We start from the raw sequence: 26,183 nt of genomic DNA on the forward strand, positions 1-26,183 counted from the left end.
ATTTTGGCAGGCTTGTTTCTTTCTGTAGATGCCAGGGGGTAATCTGTACATCTCATAGCTTCTAGAGGCTACCAACACTCCTTGGCTTGTGGCCACACCACACCAATTTCTACTTGTGCTGTCACAGTGCCTTCTTACATCTCTTACCTCTTTGTCTCTCTTACAAAAGGCCTATTTTGATTATATTTAAGGCCTCGCTGAATCATTGAGCATCCTCTCCCATCCCAAGATCCTTAAATTAATCATATCTGTAAAGTCCTTTTTGCCATGTAAGGTAATATATTCATGAATATATTAGAATATGGACATATTTTGGGAGCCATTATTCAGCCTACCATGGGAGGTAATAAAAGTTATGATAATATCTATCATTACTACACATAATTCATGACACTAGATGCTTTACATGCATTGCATCCCATAACTCTTTCTCTGCCTCTCTGCAATATGGCAATGATTAAAGATGATATTTAAAATATTTAAGAACTTGTACATCAGGGCATCGAGCAATCAGATTGGATTCCAGACATAGTCCTGGAGCCATCACAACTGTATAACCAAGAGAGTTCCACGTGGTCCCAGGAAAACATTCTGGAAAGCCATAATGTGCAAATGTCAGCCTACTGATTAAATTATCAGCCTGAGTAGTAGTTTACTGGGCACCTACTGGAGGCAGGGCCTCTGCAAGTCTTTTTTACATGCATTAACACAATTAATGCTTACTTTAAGTTTCTTGGAGAGAGACCGTTATCACTATTTTACAGATGAAGAAAATAAGGCTCAGAGCAATAAAATCACTTGCCCATGTTCATAGTGAGATTCACTGTGACAACCAGGAGCCAAATCCTGTGTGATTGTGATTTTCCTCTTCCTTCCATCAGGTTATACTGAGTCTTTTCAAAAATTAAATATAATAATATAATCTAGACATACCTAAGGATTGTCCAAACAATATGATGGTCTGTATAATGAATTAGATTCATGAAAATAATGTAGTGAGCCCTTCTTCAATGACAAGAGTTTAGTGTGGCCACCTCTGCTCTTCAACAGAGAGGGTCTAATAATCATATCAAATGACTCACTCAGCTCTTGGGAAGGAAGAGCCCAGAAAGGCTCATTTCCACAACTGCATTGCAAAGGGCATCTAAGTGGTACCATGTGGGCCTCCCAAGCATGGGGCTTGGCACAAGAAAGTCTTTGGCTGTCTAATATCCCTACCACTGGCTTTTCTGCCAGTGCCACATATCATTCCCAAGATATTCAATCTAATTTTTAAAGTTATGCAGCAGTAAAATTAGTTATATCCTTCTTAGTTTGCTTAGGCCTACAGAATTTAATAGCCACCAACAATATAAGACATTGACTGATGAGTTACAAAATAGAATTTGACTGGAAATATCACAGTCATCAACTCTCATCGTTACTTGAAAGTATCATATTCATTTTTGTTTGATATGCAACAAATGTATTTATGTGAACCTGACAGAATTTTTGCTAGTTTTCAAAGAAACTATGAGAAATCAAATGCAAAGTCATAAGATAAATACATATATTTCAAATCATGGGTTATCACTGCAGTCAGGTGCAAATGTCTTACTATTCATGCACATATTCTTATATGGACACTTAGCACATGATAATTTAACACACCTATCAGCACTTCAAGGTATCACAAGGAAGTTCTCTTTTCAGCAACATCGGGTCCCCTGACATATGGTAATTCCTGTATTTGATAAAGAAGGGTATATGCTCATCAGCAGAGTGCATCACAGTAACTCAAACAGTGTGGCTGATGAGATAGGGAAAGGTGTTGGTAAATTTACACTGGCCATTAACCTAATCATTTATTCAACTTTCTCTGCAAACTCTCATGAATATATCCAAAAGGGAATATATATTCATACTTTAATATCTTGTTAAAAGAACATCGGGGAATTCAAAAAATTCTTGGAATTCTAGGGGGAAAAAATGAAGAAATCCTGTCTCCTTTATGACATAACACTGAAGTCAGTGTTGTTACCCCATCAAAGAGACCAAGCAAGAGCTTTTGTTGCCTAGTTACCCTCATGTCCTCACAGGCCTGGGTGCCTAACTTGCGTAAATGAATTCAATCCAGAAAATGATCCCCAACTTGGACACTTCAGGGTTTACTCAAACCAAACAGTGTTTTGTTTATAAATGGTCTTAGAATTTCATTCATTCCTTTAGGGTGAGGACAAGAAGGAGAGACACAGAGGACATGAAGCAGAAATCCAAAATGTATATACTATGTCTAAATATTTTAATTTATGATAAACCTTAATGTCATCTTTGGTTTCAAGGATGGAAATTCACTGTGAGGTATTATCTGAGGCCAGAAAAATCCAATGTACTTCAATTACCTGCATGCTACGTTAATTCAGATAGGATATTATTTAGGGTCTTCTGTCATAGTAAAAAACCAAAGCAGGAATATAATCATGTTAATGCCATTTTGTGGGTAGGGATGGGGAAAGAGAAAGCAATTATAAAATCCTAAAGCTTAGGGAGTCAGAGAATATTATAAGCATTATAAATTAAAATGTTTAGTGCCTACAAATTCACTTTTAATAGATGTAAAAAGTGTAGAACTAAAAAGCTTAGTTGAACATTTTTCCAAGCTATTCTCATAACATTTCAACAGAGAAATAAAGGATGAGCATTTTTATTTCCATTTTATATGCAAGAGATCTTTACATAAAGTTTTAAGTTTCATAAATTGTCCCTAATTTGTCTTAGCTTAAAATTAGAGATTAATTTATAAATTTATCATTGGCTCTCACTAATAGCACATCTTCTACTCTAAGCCCATTTATTTATTCATTGATTTACTCATTCATTGGTCCTATTAATATTTATTATTACTATTTTATGCCAATGGCTATGCTATGTCTCAAAAATTCAAGAGTGAACAATGCTCTCTACCTTGATAAAGCTTCTAGTGAAAGGGAGAATACAGATTTTAGACAAATAATTCCAAAAACAATTAATTAAATTAAATGAATATTATAAAAGAGACAGCACATTCTGAAAGCACAGGACTCCTAACCTTTTTAGGTACATTAATTTTCACTTGAAGAAATCAAAGCTAGTACCAAAGTATGGAATATAAATGGCAAGATTTTATTCTGACATGTTTTCAGTCTTAAAGGGATTTCTTAAATACTACTAAAAGATCTTTTTTTATTTTATTTTAATTACAGTATAGTTAACATATAGAACACTACAATATCTTAAGATGACTACTTTTAGTATTATACAAATTGATACACAAAAGTTAAACAATCAAAATGAAATATAAATGATATATATCACCATTATTTTGAAGATTGAGGAAGAATTAGTAGGTTCCACATTTTTCTTGCAAGTCATACCTATTTTTTAAAAAGCCTATATACTATAATCATCTTGGCATGATTGTCTAAGATGTCTCTGACCCCGAAACCATGTAATCCTGTGTATTTAGTTTAATCCACACCAAAATAATTCTGTACAATTTCTGATTTTAAGACACTTTCTAGGCTTATCAAAAACCTACAGATGTCCTTTCTTCAGCAGTAAAATTATACCCTGAGGAATTATACCACTGTATTGAAGTTTCTTCATTGTCTTTTGGATGATGACAAACAACCAGATGCAGCACGATGGTGGTTCAGGCGGCCACACTTAATATCCTGGAACATACTATATATGTTGTAGAAAATAAACTCTGATTATATTTTAAGTGCTATATTTTATCATTCATTTAGAAATAGATTTTGAATGCCTAATCCACTCTATTCACCAAACCGCAAACAGGTCCTCTTTGAAGTTACCTGTCTTTACTTCTTGAGGTGAATTCCTTAAATTTCACAAAGTACAACACTGGATTCATTTACCAATCTGTAGCTTCTATCAGCCACAAATTTCCTATTTTATTAGAATCTAAGCATAATTCTCTTTGATTTTTTCTAATATAAAGACATAGTTCACCATACACACACACAGGAATCAATACCTCTTTTTTGGTACAAGTGTATTGTATAAAAGGACAAACGTGCTAATGTCACCAGCAGAACACAAGCTGCAGCCTGCTTTTTTCATAGTGAAGTGAGACGTCATCATCTGTCTTTACCCTCTCATCCATTTTTTTCTGTTAATAAAAGGTAAATGCTGATGAGCCTGCTGGGTGGCTGAAGACTCCACCTTTGGACACAGAATGACAATATCCTAATTAAAGTTGCGTACAGCTACATTCCATGTCATTTATTTTATTGTAACTTTGACCAAATGAATTAATCAGCTCTCATTTTGATTATATCCAACTATTACGCAGAGCCTTACACTTCATGGACATTTTATCCATGTTCTTAATCATTCAAATTGGCATTTAGGGTATGAGGTAATAAAAAGCAGAATGACCAATTATATATTATTGGTATAGGTGATATTATGTGTATGTTCATTCAAGACTAATGTCACCTTATAATGACCTATTTCACAATGCCAGAGTCAGTCCCTAAGTAATTTGTCAGATAATAAACACTGGCATTAACTCTCTCAATACCCTAAATGTGCACTCTTGTTTCATTAACTTCAAGACATATGAGGTAATATTTTAAGCAATAAGGTGCTTTTAGCTTCTTTAACATTCCTACTTAAAATTAGATGAACCTGGAATTCTTTAATAACTGAAATTTCATAAAGAAAACTCCCTTCTCTCTATGAAGTAGAATACTTTATTTTAGCTGAACAAAGTAGGAACGCCTGGGTGGCTCAGTGGTTAAGCATCTGCCTTTGGCTCAGGTTGGATCCTGGGGGCCTGGGATCTAATCCCGTATCAGGCTCCCCATAGGGAACCTGCTACTCCTTCTGCCTGTGTCTCTGCCTCTCTCTGTGTGTCTCTCATGAATATATAAATAAAATCTTAAAAAAAAGAATAAAATAAAGTCTTAAAAATATAATTTAAAATAACAGAGGCCAATACATATACATATATATATATACACACACACACACACACACACATATTGTCCCCTGTGTTATTTTATATATATACATGAATATGTATATTATATAGCTACACACAAAATATACATATATCTATGGTGTCTATATCCCACTGGTTTAAAAGTGAAAATGTTGGTTGGTGGTCTTGTGTTTGGCTTATTTCTATTTTTTTTAAGATTTTATTTATTTATTCATGATAGACCTAGAGAGAGAGAGAGAGAGAGAGAGAGAGGGGCAGAGACACAGGCAGAGGGAGAAGCAGGCTCCATGCAGGGAGTCTGACGGGACTCGATCCCGGGTCTCCAGGATCACGCCCTGGGCTGAAGGTGGCGCTAAACCACTGAGCCATCCGGGCTGCCCATGGCTTATTTCTTCTTAGAATTTTGTACCTATAATCATAATTCTTTACAGTACTTTTAGGGTACTGTTGTCCAGAGCTTCCCTTTCTGTTGGGAAAAAGATGAATCACTCTTGGTCACATCTTAGCCACCCGCTAAGAGCAAACCATACATAGGGGAAAGCATAGGCAACCAGAGACCCTTTTGTGCCTTGCCAGGACAAGGTTACAAACCTATTACATGGAATACAATTTTAATGGTAACATTTGAAAATAACCAAATTCTCAACCAAAGGATGCTCATTAAGACCATAGCCTTTTCGGGCAGCCCCGGTGGCGCAGTGGTTTAGCGCCTCCTGAAGCCCGGGGTGTGATCCTGGAGACCTGGGATCGAGTCCCACGTCAGGCTCCCTGCATGGAGCCTGCTTCTCCCTCTGCCTGTGTCTCTGTCTCTCTCTCTCTCTCTCTCTGTGTGTGTCTCATGAATAAATAAAATTCTTAAAAAAAAAAAAAAAAAAGAAGACCATAGCCTTTTCACTTTAAGTATTTTCTCCTAAATAAGCATATTTGGTTCTATATCAAATGTTATTCTCTTGCCTGGGTTATTTCCACCTACAGGAAACACACAAAACAAAACAAATTAAAACAAAGACTGTGGGGAAAGGGAGTAAGATTGGACAACTAACACATTCCTAAGACATTCTAAAATTTAGCTCTGTCCAAAATGCTACAATATTCATAGACGGCAAGAAGCAACTCAACAAATATAAAGAGGTAATTACAGTTGTGAAGTCATTATCAAGGAGTAAGAAGAGGGGGAAAAGGTTCATGTAGGACATCACAAAGATCAGTGGCATCCACAAATACAGTCATATATTCCAAACTGCCTATTATTTAGCTTTCTCAGAAGGCTAACAGCTCTTGGAGGGAAGGGACCATACACCTTTTGATTGAGTAGGATTCTCTTATATCATATTATAGACTGAAAATATCTGTTACATTTACTATCTTAAAAAAAAAAAAAGCTGTAGTATAAAATCACAAAAAAATAAAACCTTAGTAGTCTACCAATGAAATTTCTGCTCACACAGAGGTACTTCCCTCTGCTGTTTCATGTAAGCTCCAAACACTTAGAAACAATGACACATTTGCATAGGAGTCTGTGCAGAGAGAGAGAACAAGGGGAAATCAGTGTGGCTAATGTCTTTAAGGTGTGCACACATCTCTGTAGTTCATTTCTCACACCTTCCTTCAAACCAAAGATAAATAAATTATAAAAACTGGTCTAGGGCAGGCCTGGTGGCTTAGCAGTTTGGCGCCGCCTTCAGCCCAGAGTATGATCCTGGGGACCCAGGATCAAGTCCCACGTCGGGCTCCCTGCGTGGAGCCTGCTTCTCCCTCTGCCTGTGTCTCTGTATCTCTCATAAATAAATAAACAAAATCTAAAAAAAAATACTGGTCTAAAACAACCCAGCCCAGTCTCCTTTCCAGTAACAATAATTGTATATATAAAAAACTGCATATATAGTATATCACACATGATGTATTATATATAATAAAATATGCATATATTGCACATATAAAAGTAGCTAGGTACCATGCCTTGTCCTAAGCACTTTCATATGTTTTCTCACTTCATCCACATAATAACTCTTAGGCAGTAGAAAGAATTATCCATAAAAGATAAGAAAATTGAAAGAGCCTAAAGTTAGGTGACTTCCCCAAGGTGAACCAGTAAGTTGTGGAGCTAGGCCTCAAAGCCAGGAAGTTTGACCGCAGAGCCTGTGCTGTGATCCTCTACTCTATGCCATCCGCATCAAATACCACAGCATGGAGAGGGTGATAACAGAAAAAAGCAAAATCATTTACAAATGGGAAAAGAAAAGGTAAAAGTTTAACAATGAAACCAAGATGGAGGGGAGGTAAGAGATGAGAGGTAAAGAAGGGAAGAAAAGAAAAGTGAATAAAGACAATATACAAACACTAATAAAAGAAGGAAGTACCATGAACTTCCGTATCCTCGCTGTACAATTTTCCTAATGAAACCATAGGGTGATAAGAAGCCCTTCAGTGGCTGCTCATTGCCTTTCAACTGATTTCAGTATAAAACCTGGGTAACTGCCATGTCAAAAACTTGTAAAAGTACCAATTTATGTATGAATCATATTCTGACTTCTCCTCCTAAAAAATGCCTGACTTCTTCATTGTCAGTAAAATACGGAGTCTTCCTTGAAGTCATCATCACTGCATTTTCTAGCTCAACTCAAAATACAAAAGATCACTGGCCTATATTAAATGTCTTTTCCAGGGTGGAAAAGGGTAGCTCAGTGGTTGAGCATCTGCCTTTGGCTCAGGTCGCAATCCTGGGGGTCCTGGGATCTAATCCTGCATCGAGCTCCTCACAGGGAGCTTGCCTCTCCCTCTGCCTGTGTCTCTGCCTCTCTCTCTCTCTCTCTCTCTCTCTCTCATGAATAAATAAATAAAAATCTTTAAAAAAAATAAATGTCTTTTCCAAATGAGGCTTATAGGCAATACTGAGAATTGGAAGCATGAACCCCCCAAATAGAAGTTTATACTGAAACTCTGCTCTATGTCTGTCATATATGAATGACAGAGAAAGAGGAGGAGCAGCAGCAGTGACACAATTCATAGAAAGTACATGGCCAACATCAGTGATCAGTGTGTGAATTTCCCCTGCAAGAGAGACAGCAGAGTGTTTAGATTAGGTGACTGTGCTGTAAGTGAGCTCTGAATAATCACAGATTCTTCTCATTCTATGATTCTATGTATCTCTAATTTGAAAGCACAATGATATATTCCAAAAGAGAAGTTAAGGGGCTCAAGTTCTGAGCTCTGCTCTCAATGTTTGGCAACTTACCTTATCTTTCTGGCCCGAGTTTCTGTCTCTTTAAAATAAAGTATCCTTTCCAGTTTTTAGACTATGACTTTTCATTTACAACTGCATTTGGTGGTCAACATTTTGCACATGCAAGCTGTCATGTGTGCACAGCAGCATACATGCATGTGTATGCAGACACACAAATTTCTACTTTGATATTATGACTTTCTATGGATGGGGAGAACTTACACCCATTTTATTAAAGTTCAGTGTTTATCTAAAGATTTCGTTGGATAGCACATTTAACATCTCACCAGAAAACCTTTCTTACATATATAAATAATTGTTTTAGAATTGAAATTTTAGCCATACTTTAAGATGAATAAAAATAGTGGGCTCAAAAAAAAAAAATAGTGGGCTCTTCTATGATAGAGATAGGTAATTGAATGACAGCTCATGCTTGATGAAAGCAAAGTCTTTGCACAGAAGAAATTAGAAACTAACGGACACTGAGATGATGACAGGAAAAGGTATGAAGGTGTTATGCAAGATTGAGATAGAGACTGGTAATCAATCCAGCAAATATCCAAAAGTTTAGAACTTGAAAAGTAACAAAACACAAGTGTTAGGATATGCTTATCTTCACATGCAGTCATGTGGGTCATCTGCAATGAGGCATCTGAAAGCTCATATGCCTTAGAGGCCTAAAGTATGTTGGTAGAATTTAGTCATGAGAAAACTTTAAAAGAACGTCATAAAATCAACAGAAATTGGCAACAAAAATTTTCCCAAAATGAAACTGAGGCTATAGATCCTCAAAAACCAGGAGGCTGGGGATCCCTGGGTGGCGCAGCAGTTTGGCGCCTGCCTTTGGCCCAGGGCGCGATCCTGGAGACCCGGGATCGAATCCCACGTCGGGCTCCCGGTGCATGGAGCCTGCTTCTCCCTCTGCCTGTGTCTCTGCCTCTCTCTCTCTCTCTGTATGACTATCATAAAACAAACAAACAAAAAAAAAAAAACAAAAACAAACCCAGGAGGGTAGTTTCTTGCCCCTTCCACGAAGAATATTCTACAGGACTCTTCTTCTGTCATGCATCTATTAAAATTTAGTGTTTCTAGGATCCCAGCCCACCTCACTTTCACAGAATAAACTCATTCACTCTTACAGATTTAACAGCAGCTTCTATCTGATGACTTCTATGTATGTACCTCCAGCTGCAACGTGTACACTTCAATGCTTACCAGTCTTTGCAGACTGTGTGTCTCACAGGAAACTCAAAGGCAACATGCTCAAATTTAACTATCTTCCCCCTCAAACCAGCTCATGTTTTTTTAAGATTTTATTTTTAAGTAATCTCTGCACCCATCGTGGGGCTTGAACTCACAACCCCAAAACCAAGAGTCACATACTTCACTCAATGAACCAGCCAGGCTACTCTTGTCCTATTTTCTTCTCTCCCCACCCCCAACAGTACAATCATCCACCCAGGAAACCTAGCTAGAATTACAGACATCATTCCTGTCTCTCACTCTCAGCAACCAAAGAAGCAGCAAGTAATACTGATTTTTACTTTCTAATTTTTTAGATCTAATGTACCTTGCCTCCTTTCTGGCCACCTTTGGACAGGTTCTGAGGTCTTACTTTGGCTATTAAAACATTTTAATTGATCTTTTGCCTCTTAAACTTGTTTTTTGTGCAACCAACAGAGTAATCTTTGAAAAGCACAATTCCATCCATTTCTCTCCCTTGCTGAACATACTTCAGTATCTTTTGAGCCCTTTGAGCCCCTCCCACCCTGAGCATCACAACAGGATTATTAGTTCCTTTGGAGCTGATCCCTCTCAGCCAGCCCCTCTGGTTTATTTCTCATTGCTCCATGACGTATTGTTTTGTTTTAGCAACACTAAAATACTCAGATTCCTCCACATACCTGGCCTTAGCTAATATACCTGTGATTCCAATATGCACTCTTTGCCCCCCAAACCATGAAACCCTCCTTCAATCTATCCTTTATCAACCAAAATAAATCTTTCACATCTGTAAATAGCCAGCTCTGCTAATACCTCCTCTCAGAAGCGTTTCCTCATTCGCTTCCTCCTCAATAACCCTTTCCCAGCCCTAGGGTACTATCTCTAGCTTCCATTTAGAATATTATATTGCTCTTATTTTCTTATTTCTGGGCTGGTCTCTCTCACTAACTAGCTGTGAGACCACTGAAGTCAGATTATTTGATGAGCACACTGTCTTCCACTCCATAAATACTGAGTTAAATAACTAACATAAAAATAATACCAAATTCCTAACTTCAGTGTTTTGTTCTTGGATTTAGATGAGGTCTGGATATAGGTACTTATAATGAAGGCCATTTTTTCATCTGAAGGGAAGGAGATGACATATTCACAAAGAAGTTAAGTTACATAATTCTCATTTCTAGGTTTGGAACACAGTATTACAACTGACTGTAATCATGTTGATATAAAATGTTTGTACAAGTATGACTGTTCTGGACAGAAACTTAGTAAGATTCTCCAAATCTGCTGTTTTACAGATTGTTGGGTTTAGATCCTCTGTTTGAAGTATAGAAAAATCACAAGGAAATACCCTACAACTGACCCTCAGTTAGCCAAACCCATGAAAAAGCAAGGGGCCAAAAGTTGATGTTTAAAGGTCACCTGAGGGCACCTGGGTGGTGCAGTCAGTTAAGCAACTGACTCGTGTTTCAGCTCAGATCATGATCTCAGGGTCCTGAGATTGAACCCGCCTTAGACTCAGTGCTCAGCATGGAGTCTGCTTGAGATTTTCTCTTCCTGTCCCTCTGCTCCTCCCACTTTTGCATGCGCTCTCTCTCTCAAATAAGTGAATAAATCTTTAAAATAAAATAAAATAAAATAAAGGACATTTGAAAAAGTGGTGAGATTTTAAAAGCTCCTGAACGTGTAACTAAAGCTCTGAGCACTTTAAGTGACGGTGATTGCTCTCACTCCTGTATCAGAATCATTAAAATTCCACTTGAGTATGATAAAAATGAGTAGTGTAATAAACTGTGGACACTCCTGGTTTTATTTTTATTTACTTTTTTGCATTTAATCTGCTGATTTTATATTATACTAAGAGAAGACAATTCTATAAGCAGTCTCCTAAACCAAAATAATGAAAAGTGAAGAAAGAAAGAAAGAAAGAAAGAAAGAAAGAAAGAAAGAAAGGAAAAGGAAGAAAGCCTTCAGAGTTAAATGATAAATCCCCTTAAGAGTTATTTATCCTTTATAAAATATTCCTCTTTTTGTTTTGGGATTTTAGCACTATTATTGTGAACATTGTCTATCCAAATATATAAAGATATAAATGAAAGTAAAATCCTCAGAAAATGCCATCTATACTCTTAACTTGTTTCCTGGGGGAAGAAAAGATAAAATAAATAAGACCTACTAAAAAGTATTTCTATAAGAAGCTCTTTTATGGAATGAAGCTAACAGGGAACTGGTGAAAGATCATAAATGTTAGAATACTCCATAATAACATCTGCAAGGTTACTGTTAAAATACAATGAAGGAGTCTATATAGCCAGCCTCTTAATCCCCTGTAACATTTTAGAGACAAAAAGTACAAGCCAGGATTGCCATTAATATGATAGATAGATGCCATATGATAATACCATAATAGGAAAATCTTCCTTGTTTGTTTTTATGAAGAAAAATAAATTTCCAAATCACAGTTATTTATTGTTATAGAATCCTGAATGGTTACCTTAACTCATATCTTCATGTTGAAAAAAAGCGCACACACATACACACATATACATTTTATTGAACGGATGCCTTCCATATCGGTACACTGTTTCTAGCCTCTGTGGGAAACTAGAAACAACGATGAAATTAGAAATTCTACCTATCCTCATATTATCCAATATGTATAATTTTTTTCAATAAGAGTGTACTTCTTAAAAAAAAAAAGAATGTACTTCTTTTCTTCATGATACTGCAATGGCAGGTACATGGCATTATGCATTTGGCAAAACCCATAATACACTGAAAATTTTGCTACGAACTGTTCGCTTTTGTGTTGTGGGCATCTGAGAACATTAGTGGCAACTGTCTGTAATCTTTGCACCTCCTGGTTTCTTAAATTCTGCTAGCAGCCTTCCTAATTCCCTAATTCTGAGCTCTTGGGATAACTGCATAAGTTGATAATTATTTGTATCATATGCTGTCCTATGTGAAATTCCTAGAATATGGTTGTATATATTTATTATCTCTCCCATCACAGATGCCAGCAAAGGGGAGGAGAAATGTACAAAACCATAATGGTAGTAAGGAACAGGAACAGTCATCAGAAAACAGAAGATTTCAACAAATGAAGGCGCTAAGACAGATAAAGTGATACTTAATGAAACAGTAAAATAAACCACAGTTTGAAGTGCCTAAAAGGGATATAAATGAGGGAGAGAGAAATTGAGATTGCCTTGTCTAACCAAGATGGTTTAGAAATCCAAAACGTCAAGTACAGTGAAGTCAGGAAAGAGGACAGAAGTGAAAAGAAGAACTGATAATAAACGTTTTCTCTAAGTCTCTAAATCTAGAAGGAGTCACTACCCATTCCAGGTGTTATGTCTTACTGCAAGAGGGAAATATTCGAAGACCCTTCACTAAAAGCAAAAATTTCACTGATATAAGTAAATAAAGGGAAATACTAATAGCTCCACATGAAAGATCTCCATAATCTGGCATGTTCTGATCATCCATCAAACCATTAATTCAGCACCATCACCCTAAAGCAAAATGCAAGTCAGAGTTCATTCAGCTTTCCATCCCTTGAACTTGAATAAAGGAAGACCATGGCTCATCAGGCATCTGAAGAAAACCTGCCTTGAAAGAGACAAAGGAGAAAAAAATGAAAAAAAAAAATAAAAAAAAGAAAAGAAATGAAATGAAAAAAAATTGGAGAAAATTCATTAATACTTGCAATTACTATCCTAAGAGAGATGTAAGAAAATATTTCTTCACTATAACACAATCAAGATGTCATGGTAATGTAATAATTAGAGAACAAGAAAGAGCTAATAAAAACAGGATTGCTAAAAGAGTCAATGGAAGGGTTAAAATATAAATATGAGGCAGCCTGGGTGGCTCAGCAGCTTAGCACCGCCTTCAGTCCAGGGCATGATCTTGGAAACCCGGGATCGAGTCCCACGTCAGGCTCCCTGCGGGGAGCCTGCTTCTCCCTCTGCCTGTGTCTCTGCCTTTCTCTCTCTCCTCTCTGTGTTTCTCATGAATAAATAAAATAAAAATATATATATATATATTTAAATATGAGAGACATTCCTAGAAAGTAGAATTTCAACTTTTAAAAAGGATTTTATTTATTTACTGAGAGAGAAAGAGAGAGAGAGCAAGAGCACAAATGGAGGGAAGCAGAGGGAGAAGCAGACTCCTTTTTAAGCAGGGAGCCCAATACAAAGGCTCCATCCCAGGACCCTGGGATCATGACCTGAGCCAAAGGCAGATGCTTAACTGACTGAGCCACCCAAGTGCCTCTAGAATTTCTTTAGAAGACAAAAAATAAGGTAGGAAAAATACGACACGGTGAAATTCATCTTAGAGTTTCTATAGCCAACTAATAATTTTCCTGGAATAAGAAAACAGAGAATACTGAAGATGATACATTATCACAGAAATACTGTAAGAATATTTTGTAGAACTTATAGGTTCAAGTATGGAGATTCAAAAGACCCAAAGCAGTGTGTAGAGATTGTACCAATAAGCTAAGGCTGCCTGAGGAACCTGCCAGAGTGTTACAGGGAAAATTGTATCAGCCACAAGAGGAAGCCACCCCAGGTGTGATACTGAAGACTACTTCAGCCACTGCTTGCATTCTTCTCTGCTAGAATCATTTCATTCATTCTCATAGTTTAACTGCAATCTGCATGTGATGACTCATAAAATTAAATCTCCAGTTGCAACTTCAAGACCTGCAAGTCTGCTCTACCTGCATACCTTGCAGGAAAGTGAAATACAGCATGTTCAAATTTGATTTACCATCCATCCTCACATAATAGCTCTTCTTTCTGTTTCTTTATTCCTCCTGCACCTGTTTTCCCTTGATGTTGTAGGGGCTACAAGTAGGTCCCCCCAAAATGCGCCACTTCAGCATGGCAGATTATTTTAAACCGAAAACAAGAAGCAGCTTTAACCTTCCTCCTAATTGCCTAAAAATAATTTAGAGAGAGGACCTGCTCCAGTAAGAGAGCTGCCACCATAGATAACCACAGTCTAATAATTTGAACCAGAGGTGGTAGACAGGGAGGAATTTAGCAAAGTCTGTTTGTTAAAATTCTTGCCTCTCTCCCATTGTTTCTGAACAGTCCAGCAAACATTTGTTCACGAAACATTTACTCTTCCGTATCTGTGAATTGCTTTTCTTCCCTTTGATGTTCCAGACCCCATATCTCCTCCTTAATTCAGGATGACATATATTATTCATTTTGCCTGACTGTCTTTGGAGTCTCATGCTTATGCAAATTCCCCACACATATGAAATTACACTAGGTTTTCTCCTGTTGATCTGTCTCATGCCAATTTAATTCTGAGCCCAGTTATAAGAACATTTTTCCCCTCTCCAACAGTAAGACAATAATCCATCAAATAGAAACAACTCGATATCTGGGAGTCACCCTTTATTCTGCTCTCTCACCATCAGCATACAAACAGCCACAGCATTCTGTCAATTTCACTTGCTTTTAAAAAAAGCCTCCAATCCATCTTCCCTTTTCCATTCTTACTAGCCTTATGTAGAGTCATACAAATTTGCAGTAATCAAAGGTAGTATTGGCAAGGCACTAGACAAATTTATTATGGAACAGAATACAGGTCAAAACCAGACCATGTATATATGAAAACTTACTACAATGACATGGAAATCTTACCATAATCAAGGTAGCATTTCAAGTAGATGAAGAAAACATGGCTATTTCAGTATATGGTGATGGGAGCACTGGTATCCATTTAGAAAAAAAGATATAATCCTTTATGGCACAAGCATAATCGCATTTACAGATGGATTTAAAACCTAAATGTAATAAACAGAACTATGAAAGTATTAAAAGAAAAAATAAGAGATTATATTATAAGACCTTAAAGACTTCTTTAACAGAGGAGATAAGAAAAATACAGTATGCAAATCCTTGAATACAAAGCAGTAGAGGCTCCCATCTTCCCTCTGTAGTATAAACAAGAGTGATGGTGAAGACGGTTTGTAAGCAAGCTTTTCCCGATGTATTGTTATTCCTTGCTCCATTTCTCTTTCCATACTCATGCTATTAAACTATTTTATAACCTTATTCTCTGAACTTCCTCTTCTATATCATCATCATCTTGAATTTCAAGCTTAAATGCTCCAAACTGTGTCAGCCATCGTCCATGCAGCCTCTCCTATCTCTTTGTCCATTAAATGCAAAAACCCACAAGTGAGTTAGAGTTATCCTATGTACCACTCACTGTATTTCAGGCTTTGTACCAAGCACCTTACATACCTCATTTTTAATCTTCAAGACAACTTTCAAGAGAGTTTTTGTTACAACCATTTGGGCATAATTGCTTCAATCTCTTTTTCTTAGGAAAACCACTTTTCTTAAAAGCTGATATATACTTACCTAAAATTTACATATAAAGGAAAGAACAAGAACGAAATGAAAACAATTGTACAATTTCAGCACTAAACAGAAAGCATTAATGTTAGGTAAACATGATTTCAGACATCTTTCTAAGAATGTATTATGATAGATGGTTTGGTTCATAGAAAGAAGAGAAATGAGAGAAATATTTCCCTAAAAATGTGAATTGTGTACTACTGTTATTTTTATTTAAAATTATTAATTTAATTATAATTATCAACAGTAAGAAAATAACTTGAAAATATAATTATTAAACTTTATATAGCCACAAGATATTGTGTTAGAAAAAGTAGACAACTCACCCTCCTCTTTTTTGAAAAAGGATGTTTTGAAAAACATCTTAGTGTTTTCACATTCTCTCTTTCTATCTCTCCTTCCCTTCCTCCTATCCTCCTCTCTCCTCCTAATTGTTATTCTTACAATAACTGGGTTTGTAACACGTATAGCCTCTCTGCAATCACAGTTCCTATTGTTGTTTATAATTCATCCTATAGATGAATTTCTTACAGAGCAATTACTCTGGAACATTCCTTATAAGATTTACCACTGTTTATAAATTGTGTATTTGATTAGTGCATTTTTTTTCTCCCCAAAGATTTAAGTTCCATCAAGTCAGGGACCACTATTACATCAAACCTCATGCGATACCTGACACAGAAAAAGTATTCAATAAATATATCCTGAATGAGGAAGCAAATGTGTTAAGGGCCCCATGAAGTGAGCATAGAGTACAATAATAATGGGGATTCAGAAGGGGGTGAGGAACTCAAGAACTTTCTAGAAGATGCTATCTCTGAGGACCATTGGATTGAGATAGATGACGGTGTCACAGGTTAATTTGCATTTTTATTTTACTGGTGGAATGGAGTAGCAGAAGAGTGGCCCAATGAGATATGCGCGTGACATATTTTTATACATTATGTGTGTTTTACACAAAAAAAACTGTCTTGAAGGATAATACCTAAATTATCCTTCCAAGTTATCTGAGGGTAAATTGATTCCAAATAACTTTTTCTCTTTTTTCTATCTCTAAAATCTATCTCCTAAAGAATAAACACATATCAGTTTCATCATCAGATGAAAAATAATAAAGCAGTTTTTATTTTGGAAAAATACATCTCCATAGCAATTAACATCTATGGAGGGCTTACATTGTGCCACAAAATGCTCTAAAAACCTTCATAGTATCAATTTATTTAATATTTGAAACAAAACTCTGAAGTATGATTTATTGTGGTGTCCATTTTATGGATGAGGACAATGAGAACTAAGAGAGGTCAAATACTTTGCTCAAGGTCACATAGCTATTAAGGAGAGGAACTAACATTTGAAACCAAGCTGTCTAGCACCAGAGTTTATGCCACTAACCAAAACTACCCCTCAGAGCAGAGCAATTTCATAATCTGAGCTCTATACTGTTTTCAATTGGAAGAAACCCAGGCAGTGTTACTAACAGGCACAGACAGCCTCCACTGTGCAATCTCCTCATTTTCCATTCATCCACTTTAAAATAGGAAGACTTTCGAGCTTGTTCATTTGACTCTCTTTACCAAAAAGAGGCCACAAGAACAGCTAGGAACATGCCACGCAAAATCCATTAAGATGCTATCTATTGAACCACTCGCGTATGAAATCAAACCCCTCCTTTACTTTTTCTCCATCTTCTTTTCTTAGATTAAGGCAATGGATAATTCATCACCTTTCCTCAAAGGGCCATTTCCAATACCTTCAATTATATTGGCATTTCTTATCCCAATATAAATGTCATGCCTCATCAGGGTCACATAATGAAATGTGATGTGGTCTATTTGCCTGAGTTTTCAAGGGCATTTGGCGACTGCTGTTCTGTATGCCCAATGCATCATTCTACGGACTTAACTAAAAAAAAAGAGAGCAGGAACTGCAGGTAATTCTTACCCTCTAGGTAAAGCCCATGCCTTTATGTAGGATGGAAAACCAAACACACTAGTGAATCAATCCTAATAAATACACACACTGTGATTTCTGGGCCTTTCTGGTTTCCTTTTTTGCTCAACTCAGAAAGATTCAGAAAAGCATGTCTTGAGTAAAAGCTTCTTTCTCCAAAGAAGTTCTTTGTTCTACTACTATGAAATTGGATAAGTCAGATAGAATCTATGTTTAACCATGACTCCTTAAAAGCTAGGTTATTGCACATACATGTGTGCGTATGACCTCTTTTTTCATGTCTGAAATTTACGTTTTCCACGCACTTTCTATATTATATCTTACAGTGATTAAGTGTGTGAGTAGGTTACATGACCCTAAAAGTTTTATCAATACTTTAAAACTTATTGTATGTCCCTGCACACAGCATATTCTTGCATGGTAGTTCTACCTATTTCATGGAGATTAGCAGTCTCCTAATAGCATAGTAGAGTTTTTATAACCAACTCAGTTCAGTGAAACTATGTAGACAGTTGACCTAGAAAACAAAAATGAAATATTCAATTTGGGATCTAGAATCATTTAATTCAGCTAACCATATAATTATCAACTCTCTGTCTCATTCTATACTGTGTGATTCCTTCCTAAAGCATAAAATCACCTCAGGAAAAAGACCAATAAAGTCTCAGATGAAACAACACTTTTTTCTCATTTATGTTTTTATTAGGTGAGTCATCTCTTTCGTAATCATTAATCTGCCTCGGTCTATGTTATTTAAGTTCCTTCTTTTAACTAATCTCATTTGCTTCCATCTATGCTGATCTGCATTGTTTTCTCCCGAGACACAGTGAAAAGAAAATCGTTGTGCTTTTATCTATTCATGTGTTCTTTCTATAATCCAGCAGGGAGCTCAGTACTCAATAAAGCATTTTACTGTCACACGATTACATCGTCATCCATCACCATCTATAATTTTTCTGCTTTTCTGTAATTTCTGACGCTTCTACAATGATCAAAGACAATAAAATAACAAAATAATAGAGGGAAAAGCAATTTCAAAAACAAGAGTAATAAATGGATAGCATTCTCTGCTCTCTTTTGACATAAATAAATTCAGTACTCTGACATCTGATGTATTCACTCATATATGCTCACATTTCACTTACTCATGTTCCCCAAGTCTTTTAACTCTGGGGAGATGAAAAACTGCTGAGGTGTCTTGCATGTTCCACTGCTAAACTCTACTGCTTGCCTCCACACTAAGGTATGACAAGTGTTCTTTAAAGTGAAATCTGGTGCTCGCTTAGGCAGCACACAGACTGAAATTGTAATGATACAGAGAAGATTAGCATGGCCCCTGTGCAAGGATGACATGCAAATTAGTGAAGTGTTCCAGAAGAAAGAAAGAAAGAAAGAAAGAAAGAAAGAAAGAAAGAAAGAAAGAAAGAAAGAAAGAAAGAAAGAAAAGGAAGAAAAGAAAAGAAAAGAAAGAAAGAGAAAAAAGAAAAGAAAAGAAAAAAGAAAAGAAAAAAAGAAAAGAAAAGAGAATCTATGTTGCAGACAACAACGGCAGGAAAACAGATAGGCTGGGCCCAGTTACAGGCCCCTTCACCTGGCTTTGCAAATGTAAACTTGGACTGAAAGAAACAGAAGGAAAGCTCAGTCTATTTCTTTGAACATCAGGAGGGAAGACACACGAGTTCTCCTTGAATTTTCTTATAAATTGTTCCATGTCTCAAAAAAAAAAATGAAGTTATTATTCGTGTAAATACAAGAATGTATCTAAAATTTAGAAAATCTAATTGAGCTTAAGAAGAAAAGCTACATTAGAACACCACTGTGTCTTGATGGACCCAAAATTTCCAACATTTGGAGAACTTCAGCACCTCATTGCTTATTTAATTTATCAGCATGGTTTTCCCAACCTCCCGCTTCTAAAAATGCTATAGTTGGTTTCGGTGAATGAAAGATCATATGAGGACTTCAAAGAACCCCTTAAGCAGCTCCTCCTCCTTCTCCTCTCTCTTCTTCAAAGCATCATATAACAAGTCAGTAAGCCATGTGCCAGGTATAATCCTGGGGGCACACTAATTTATTATCTTTAATTTTCAAAAGTTCTGCAAGATAATAAGTATTATTCATTTTCTTCATTTGCTAAGAATGAAACTCAGTGTTAGAGAGTTTACATAGCTTGCCACTCCTGGCAGGTAGTAAGTAAGGCAGCTAGTATTCAGGATCAGGTCTGACTGGTCCCAAACTTGTGGTCTTTCATTCAGGTCTGACTGGTCCCAAACTTGTGGTCTTTCATTCTACAAGTCCAGAATGTATCAGTAGGCTTAACCCTAATCATAGAGGCTTCCCCAGGGACTAAAGAGCTATATCACAGAGATGGTTACAGGTGGGATTTGATAAAGGAAATTTTCAACATTTAATGTTTGTGGACCCTGCTCTTGGGCTCCAGGGAAGCCACACTTTAACATTTACCATGGTTGGAATGACTTACCAACTTAAAAGTTTGGACTCTGTTTCTACCCTGAGCCCACAGTATAAAACTGCTTTATTAGCAAATAACCTAAAAGTAACATTTCAAACTTGAAAAAAGTCTCCCTAAGTTCCATCCCCACGCCTCCGAAGCCTGCAACCTTGCACATACTAAAAGCATAAGATAAAGTTTTTAATTTTCTGGGATGTCCTTCATCATGATGATTTATAACTCAGTGAAACAAAAAACATTTATAACACTGTATTAAACATTCCTTCTCTGGAGCACTCTCTTCTTCCTGAAGATTGTGTATCTCAGGCAGCTGTCCTAACTGGGGCTCAAAGAAAACTCTCTTCTTCTTTTTTTTTTTTTTTCCAGAAATTCTAAAAGGTTGTTCACTTTCTGTCAGTGGGTTCCTAAGGCGGGTAAGAGAATGAATTCCAGAATGAAAGTTAAGTATTCCATGTCACAGAGAAGTTATGACTTCTGTGATACCGTTTATATACACGATTGTTTGAAATGTGCCCAAAATGGAATTTGTAATTTGGCTATTTGCTGTGGCAGCACTATATGCCTGAGTTGATTAGGACAGCCACTTTTACTTTGGAAGGTGAGCTAGGAAGGAGGTGAGCTAGTTGTCATGTTGTGAAAGGAACAAGAGAATAGTGGGTGCCATGGAATGAATTCTATATGCTCAAATTGATATGGTGAAACTATTTCTTGACGGTACCATATTTGGAGATAGGGCCATTAGGAGGATATTCAGGTTAAGGACCTGGTGCCCTTATAAGAAGAGGAAGAGACATCAGAGCCCTGTTTGTCTGCCATGTGAGGACACAGCAGCAAGGCAGCTACCTGAAAGCCAGGAAGAGATCTCACCAGAAACTTGACCATGCTGGCCCCATGACCTCGGACTACGAGAACATGAGAAAACAACTTACTGTCATTTAAGCCACCCATTCCATGTGATCGTGTTATGGTAGCCTGAACTAATACAGTGGGGATTTGGGGACAGTAATGGTGTCTGTCACCTTTCTTCCCAGAAAATATTGTATATCCCTACAACATATTCACAAATGATGATTTGGTTTTTAGCCCAAATGAAGAAAGGATTTATAGTCAGATTGTGAAGTAACTATAATCATTAAAAAAAAAATCTGAGCACAACAGTTCTGCTTCAAGGTACAGGTGATGAAATACAGCATGGAGGTGGGCAAAGGGTCAGTTCCTCCACCATCTTACATGTGTGGGTATCAGAGACCACGGAAGCATCATCCACAGAGAGAGGGATGGGGCGCCACCAAAAGATGGCCCTGCCTAGAAGGACATAGGGCAGTAAGGAAAGAGACTGGGATGAGGGATGACAAGAAGTAAAACTACTGACAGTGCAGTACAAAATACTGGAGACTCTCAGAAATAAAGGGAGGAGATTGGAACAGGAAGAGAAAGTGAGAACGGGAGAGACTAGGGTGCTACAGTTATGCAGAGGGGGAGCCAAGACTCTCCGCAGTTAGGATAGACAACATGGTTAATGGAATCTCATTTGTATCCATCAGTTTTGAGAGATCAAGTGACATCCACATTCAAGCAGTGACATTTTACAATATACATTAATGTTTGCTCCTCCTGTTTATCATAACAGACTTCCTAAAGTTCTGCCTGAAATCTAGTAATAGTGTAGTAGGATTCTTTTTTCTTTTTGTTCATTCTGCTTTTACAGAAGAAACCATTTTATAATCCACGTCAGATACTTTTGCCTGATATTTTCAGGAAAATCTCTGACATGCTACTAAAAAAGCACACATCCTTATTTTAACTTCCATAAATGTTTAGGTTACTCAGACATTTCTCTGCTTCTAGAAATATATATATCTTAATGTAAAATGATCTTCCCAGGAATAAAAAATTGCCAGGAAAACATACTAAGTGCCATGATACTCACAAGGCTGGTACCTCTGAGAAAAGGCCTAGAAAGAATCTGACAAATTACTGTCAGGTAGCCCATTTAAGAAACACCCACCAAAAGACAGTGGAATAGAATTCCTTGACACAGCTGGAGTCTGTTTTTAAAGCAAGCTTCCAGGTTATTTCATATGCCTATCCATACTTTTGCTAAAATCTATTCATCACTACTGAACATCTTAGATAAGAGACCAGAGTAGGACAAGACAATAGTACTAGTGGCCTTTGATTTAGCAGCACCTGTAGGGCCCAGGAGACGAAAGCTCTCATTCCCCAGAGCAGATCTAAGCATGGGATCATGAGGAAAACTCTGTGCTTAGAGAAGCAATGTGGCTCAAGCTACCGGAAGCTAAAAATGGCTAAGGTCACTAGAAAAGAAGGAAGGGAAGTTGGCTGCACCAAAAGACAAAAAAATGTTGATGATAAAACATGCCATCGTCTCCTTCATCTAACTGCTCCTTTCTTTCCACACACACTTGGCAACCTATCCTAAGGGCTACCTTTGCCTTGCTGGGCAGTATGCACTCCAGGGACACTGGGCACTAAACTGCGCTGGGATTCAGATTCTCATTTACTGCAATGCTGCATTGGTGGACACAGTCATGTTAGAGCCTTTTCTTCAGTTTGGGCCTCAGAAGCTGGAGAGCACACACCTGCTCCTATTTGGGATAGTGAGAAGCAAGGCTCCACTCTGTGTGCAGGCTCTTTTATTCTCACCAAACTTCCCTCCATTGGCTTTCAGAGTCAACCAATCCTACCACAAACAAATGTGGCAACATAATTGAGATGAAAGGGGGGTGGTGGTGATGCAGACTCCACCTTCCCAGTCTCTCTCTTGCCCCCTTATCCCACTATCACCTGTCTTATCTATGCAGGAATGTCCCCACTAAATAATCCTCCCAACACAATGTTGAAATATAAGGTAATTACTTGCTTGGAGCCAAGCTCAGCCACTCCTCTGTCTCAGTTGTTTGTATTAAGGAAACATGGGTCACCTTGTGAGCAGTCCTCCATTCACTGGGCTGCAGGCTACCAGGCCTTACTGGAAGAAATGACAGAGAGGGCCCTTCTCTACTCACTTACCACTAAGTCATCATGCTCTCAACTTTTGCACCCCACCCATCTATTTCTATCACTCTTTCACCTCCAACTGTTTATTTGTTTTTTTTTTTTTGAAGGTCTTTAGGGTTTTTTTTTTTTTTACTTTCTTTAGTTCTAAATTCTTAATCTTTCATTTTCTTTGCATGTTTATTTTCACAACATAAGCTGATTCTTTTAATACTTTTCCTGCTTTAATTTTATTTATTTATTTATTTTTCTGCTTTAACTTTGACCTCATTTGTTTCTAACTTTTTTTTTCTTTAAGATTTTATTTATTTATTCAGAGAAAGAGAGAGAGAGAGAGAGAGGCAGAGACACAGGCAGAGGGAGAAGCAGGCATCATACAGAGAGCCTGAGGTGGGACTCAATCCAGGGTCTCCAGGATCTCCAGGATCACGCTCTGGGCTGCAGGCGGCGCTAAACCGCTGCGCCAACGGGGCTGCCCTGTTTCTTTTTATCTATTGTTTTAAATCGAATATATTTCATCCTACCATGAATTTTATCTATTTGCTTGTTTTGTTAAGATTTTAATTCTTTCTTTTCCACTCCCTTTCTGTTAACTTGCTTTCAACTTAAAAGGAAAAAGTCCATCCCATTCTAACCCACTCTTCTCTATCTCTTATTTCTAAATTGGGTACATTCTCTTGTTTTCTTCTCTTTCTCCATAAGCTTGTTAACTCTGACCAGGAAGGTAAGAAGGCCTTTCTTTCCAATCTTTGCCGGCAGGCACCCCTCCATATCCATACTTGCCTTTTCAAGGACATACCTTCAACATTCTAATCCCAGGAAATTCAAAAGACCACAGGTTAACTAACCATTCTCATCAGGACTGTAATTCTCTAGATAATTGTTGCCTGCCAACACTTGACACTATCAAGTTTATATCTCCAATTTCTATGTATTTTTTAGCATACCTGACAAATGAGTTTGGCTTAACTGTGACTACAATTGGCAATGGTCTATGTAAGAATTTTGAGAATAGGAGGTCAGACCTGGGGAAAAAACTCTCAGTGCCAGTGACTTTCAAACTTCAGTTTTATATTATCTAAAATATTTTTGGGGCAGCCTGGGTGGCTCAGCGGTTTAGCGTCTGCCTTTGGCCCAGGGCCTGATCCTGGAGACCCGGAATGGAGTCCCACATCAGGCTCCCAGCATGGAGCCTGCTCCTCCTTCTGCCTGTGTCTCTGCCTCTCTCTCTCTCTCTCTCTCTCGAATAAATAAATAAAATCTAAAAAAAATAATAATAAAAGAAAAGAAAATATTTTTGATAAGCTGTTTGCTCCCCCATATATTTTCAAGGCAAAATTATTTTTTCATCATAAGTTTTAATATTTGCTAAATAAATAATAGTTATAAGAAACAGGTTAAAAAAAAAAGAAAAGAAACAGGTTATCTCATTGTAAAACTCACATTTTCAAACAAAACTGATAAATAATTTTCTAAAATTGTATCCAATGAAATCAAAATGCCATGGTAATTTGGTCTCCATTATCCATTAAAAAAATTTATGAACAAAGCCTTCATTAACAACCAGAAATTTAATATTATTACTATTTCCCCTTAAACTTGTATTTCCATTCCACTTACAAGAAATTGTTATCAAACTTATAATGTATTTTAAATTTCAATGCATTTCATAGTCCTACCAAATGTCATTGCAATAAAAAAGCATGTAAATGGAGGAGGCGGGGCAAGATGGCGTAAGAGTAGGGTCTCCAAATCACCTGTCTCCACCAAATTACCTAGAAAACCTTCAAATCATCCTGAAAATCTATGAATTCGGCCTGAGAATTAAAGAGAGAACAGCTGGAATGCTACAGTGAGAAGAGTTCGCGCTTGTATCAAGGTAGGAAGACGGGGAAAAAAGAAATAAAGAAACAAAAGGCATCCAAGGGGGAGGGGCCCACGAGGAGCCGGGCTGAGGCCGGGGCGAGTGTCCCCAGGACAGGAGAGCCCCGTCCCGGAGGAGCAGGAGCTGCACCGACCTTCCCGGGCGGAAAGGCCTCGCAGGGAGTTAGAGCAGGACCCAGGAGGGCGGGGATGCCCTCGGGCTCCCTGGGACACTAACAGACACCTGCGCCCCGGGAGAGTGCGCCGAGCTCCCTAAGGGCTGCAGCGCGCACGGCGGGACCCGGAGCAGCTCGGAGGGGCTAGGGCGGAGGAAGAGGCTCCCAGCGGAGGGGGCTGCGGGGCGGGAGCGCAAATCCAACAGTGCAGACCGGGAGCACAGGGCGCCGGGTCACAGCCCAGGATCCGGCCTCCCCCCGGGACAGGCAGAGACCGAGAGGGCCCAGGTCAGCAAGGACGCTCCTGCTGCGAGATGAGCAGATCAGCGGCCCCGCCCCGGAGCCTCCAGGCCCTGCAGACGGAGAACTCCGGAGTTACTGCGGGGGCTGAATCCAGGGCTCCAGAGCTGGCCCCGCCACTGGGGCTGTTCCTCCTGGGGCCTCACGGGGTAAACAACCCCACTGAGCCCTGCACCAGGCAGGGGGCAGAGCAGCTCCCCCAAGTGCTAACACCTGAAAATCAGCACAACAGGCCCCTCCCCCAGAAGACCAGCTAGACGGACAAGGTCCAGGGGAAGTCAAGGGACTTAAAGTACACAGAATCAGAAGATACTCCCCCGTGGTTCTTTTCTTCTTTCTTTTTTTTTTGTTGTTGTTTTGTTTTGTTTTGTTTTGTTTTGCTTTTTGATTTGTTTCCTTCCCCACCCCCTTTTTTCCTTTTTCTTTCTCTTTTTCTTTTTTTTTTCTTTCTTTTTTTTTTTTTCCTCTTTCTCTTTTCTTTCCTTCTTTCTCTTCTCTCTTTTTCTCCTTTTCCCAATACAACTTGCTTTTGGCCACTCTGCACTGAGCAAAATGACTCGAAGGAAAACCTCACCTC

At 38.0% G+C, this 26,183-nt stretch overlaps 1 protein-coding gene, 1 long non-coding RNA gene and 1 other non-coding gene across 12 annotated transcripts in view; 2 read left to right on the forward strand and 1 right to left on the reverse strand.

The window, feature by feature from the left end:
- The window catches only part of PDE4D (phosphodiesterase 4D), a 1,400,346-nt gene that overhangs the window by 978,343 nt on the left and 395,820 nt on the right, over positions 1–26,183 (reverse strand). The window lies entirely within an intron of this gene.
- Positions 1–26,183, forward strand: part of LOC111094478 — a 113,305-nt gene that overhangs the window by 39,693 nt on the left and 47,429 nt on the right. The gene's annotated exons all lie outside the window — the stretch shown is intronic.
- Positions 19,051–19,157, forward strand: LOC119870608. The gene has a single exon (XR_005356259.1). It is a non-coding gene; the product is annotated as a U6 spliceosomal RNA (small nuclear RNA).

The sequence above is a fragment of the Canis lupus genome, chromosome 2, assembly GCF_011100685.1.
Source record: "Canis lupus familiaris isolate Mischka breed German Shepherd chromosome 2, alternate assembly UU_Cfam_GSD_1.0, whole genome shotgun sequence".
NCBI lineage: Eukaryota > Metazoa > Chordata > Mammalia > Carnivora > Canidae > Canis > Canis lupus.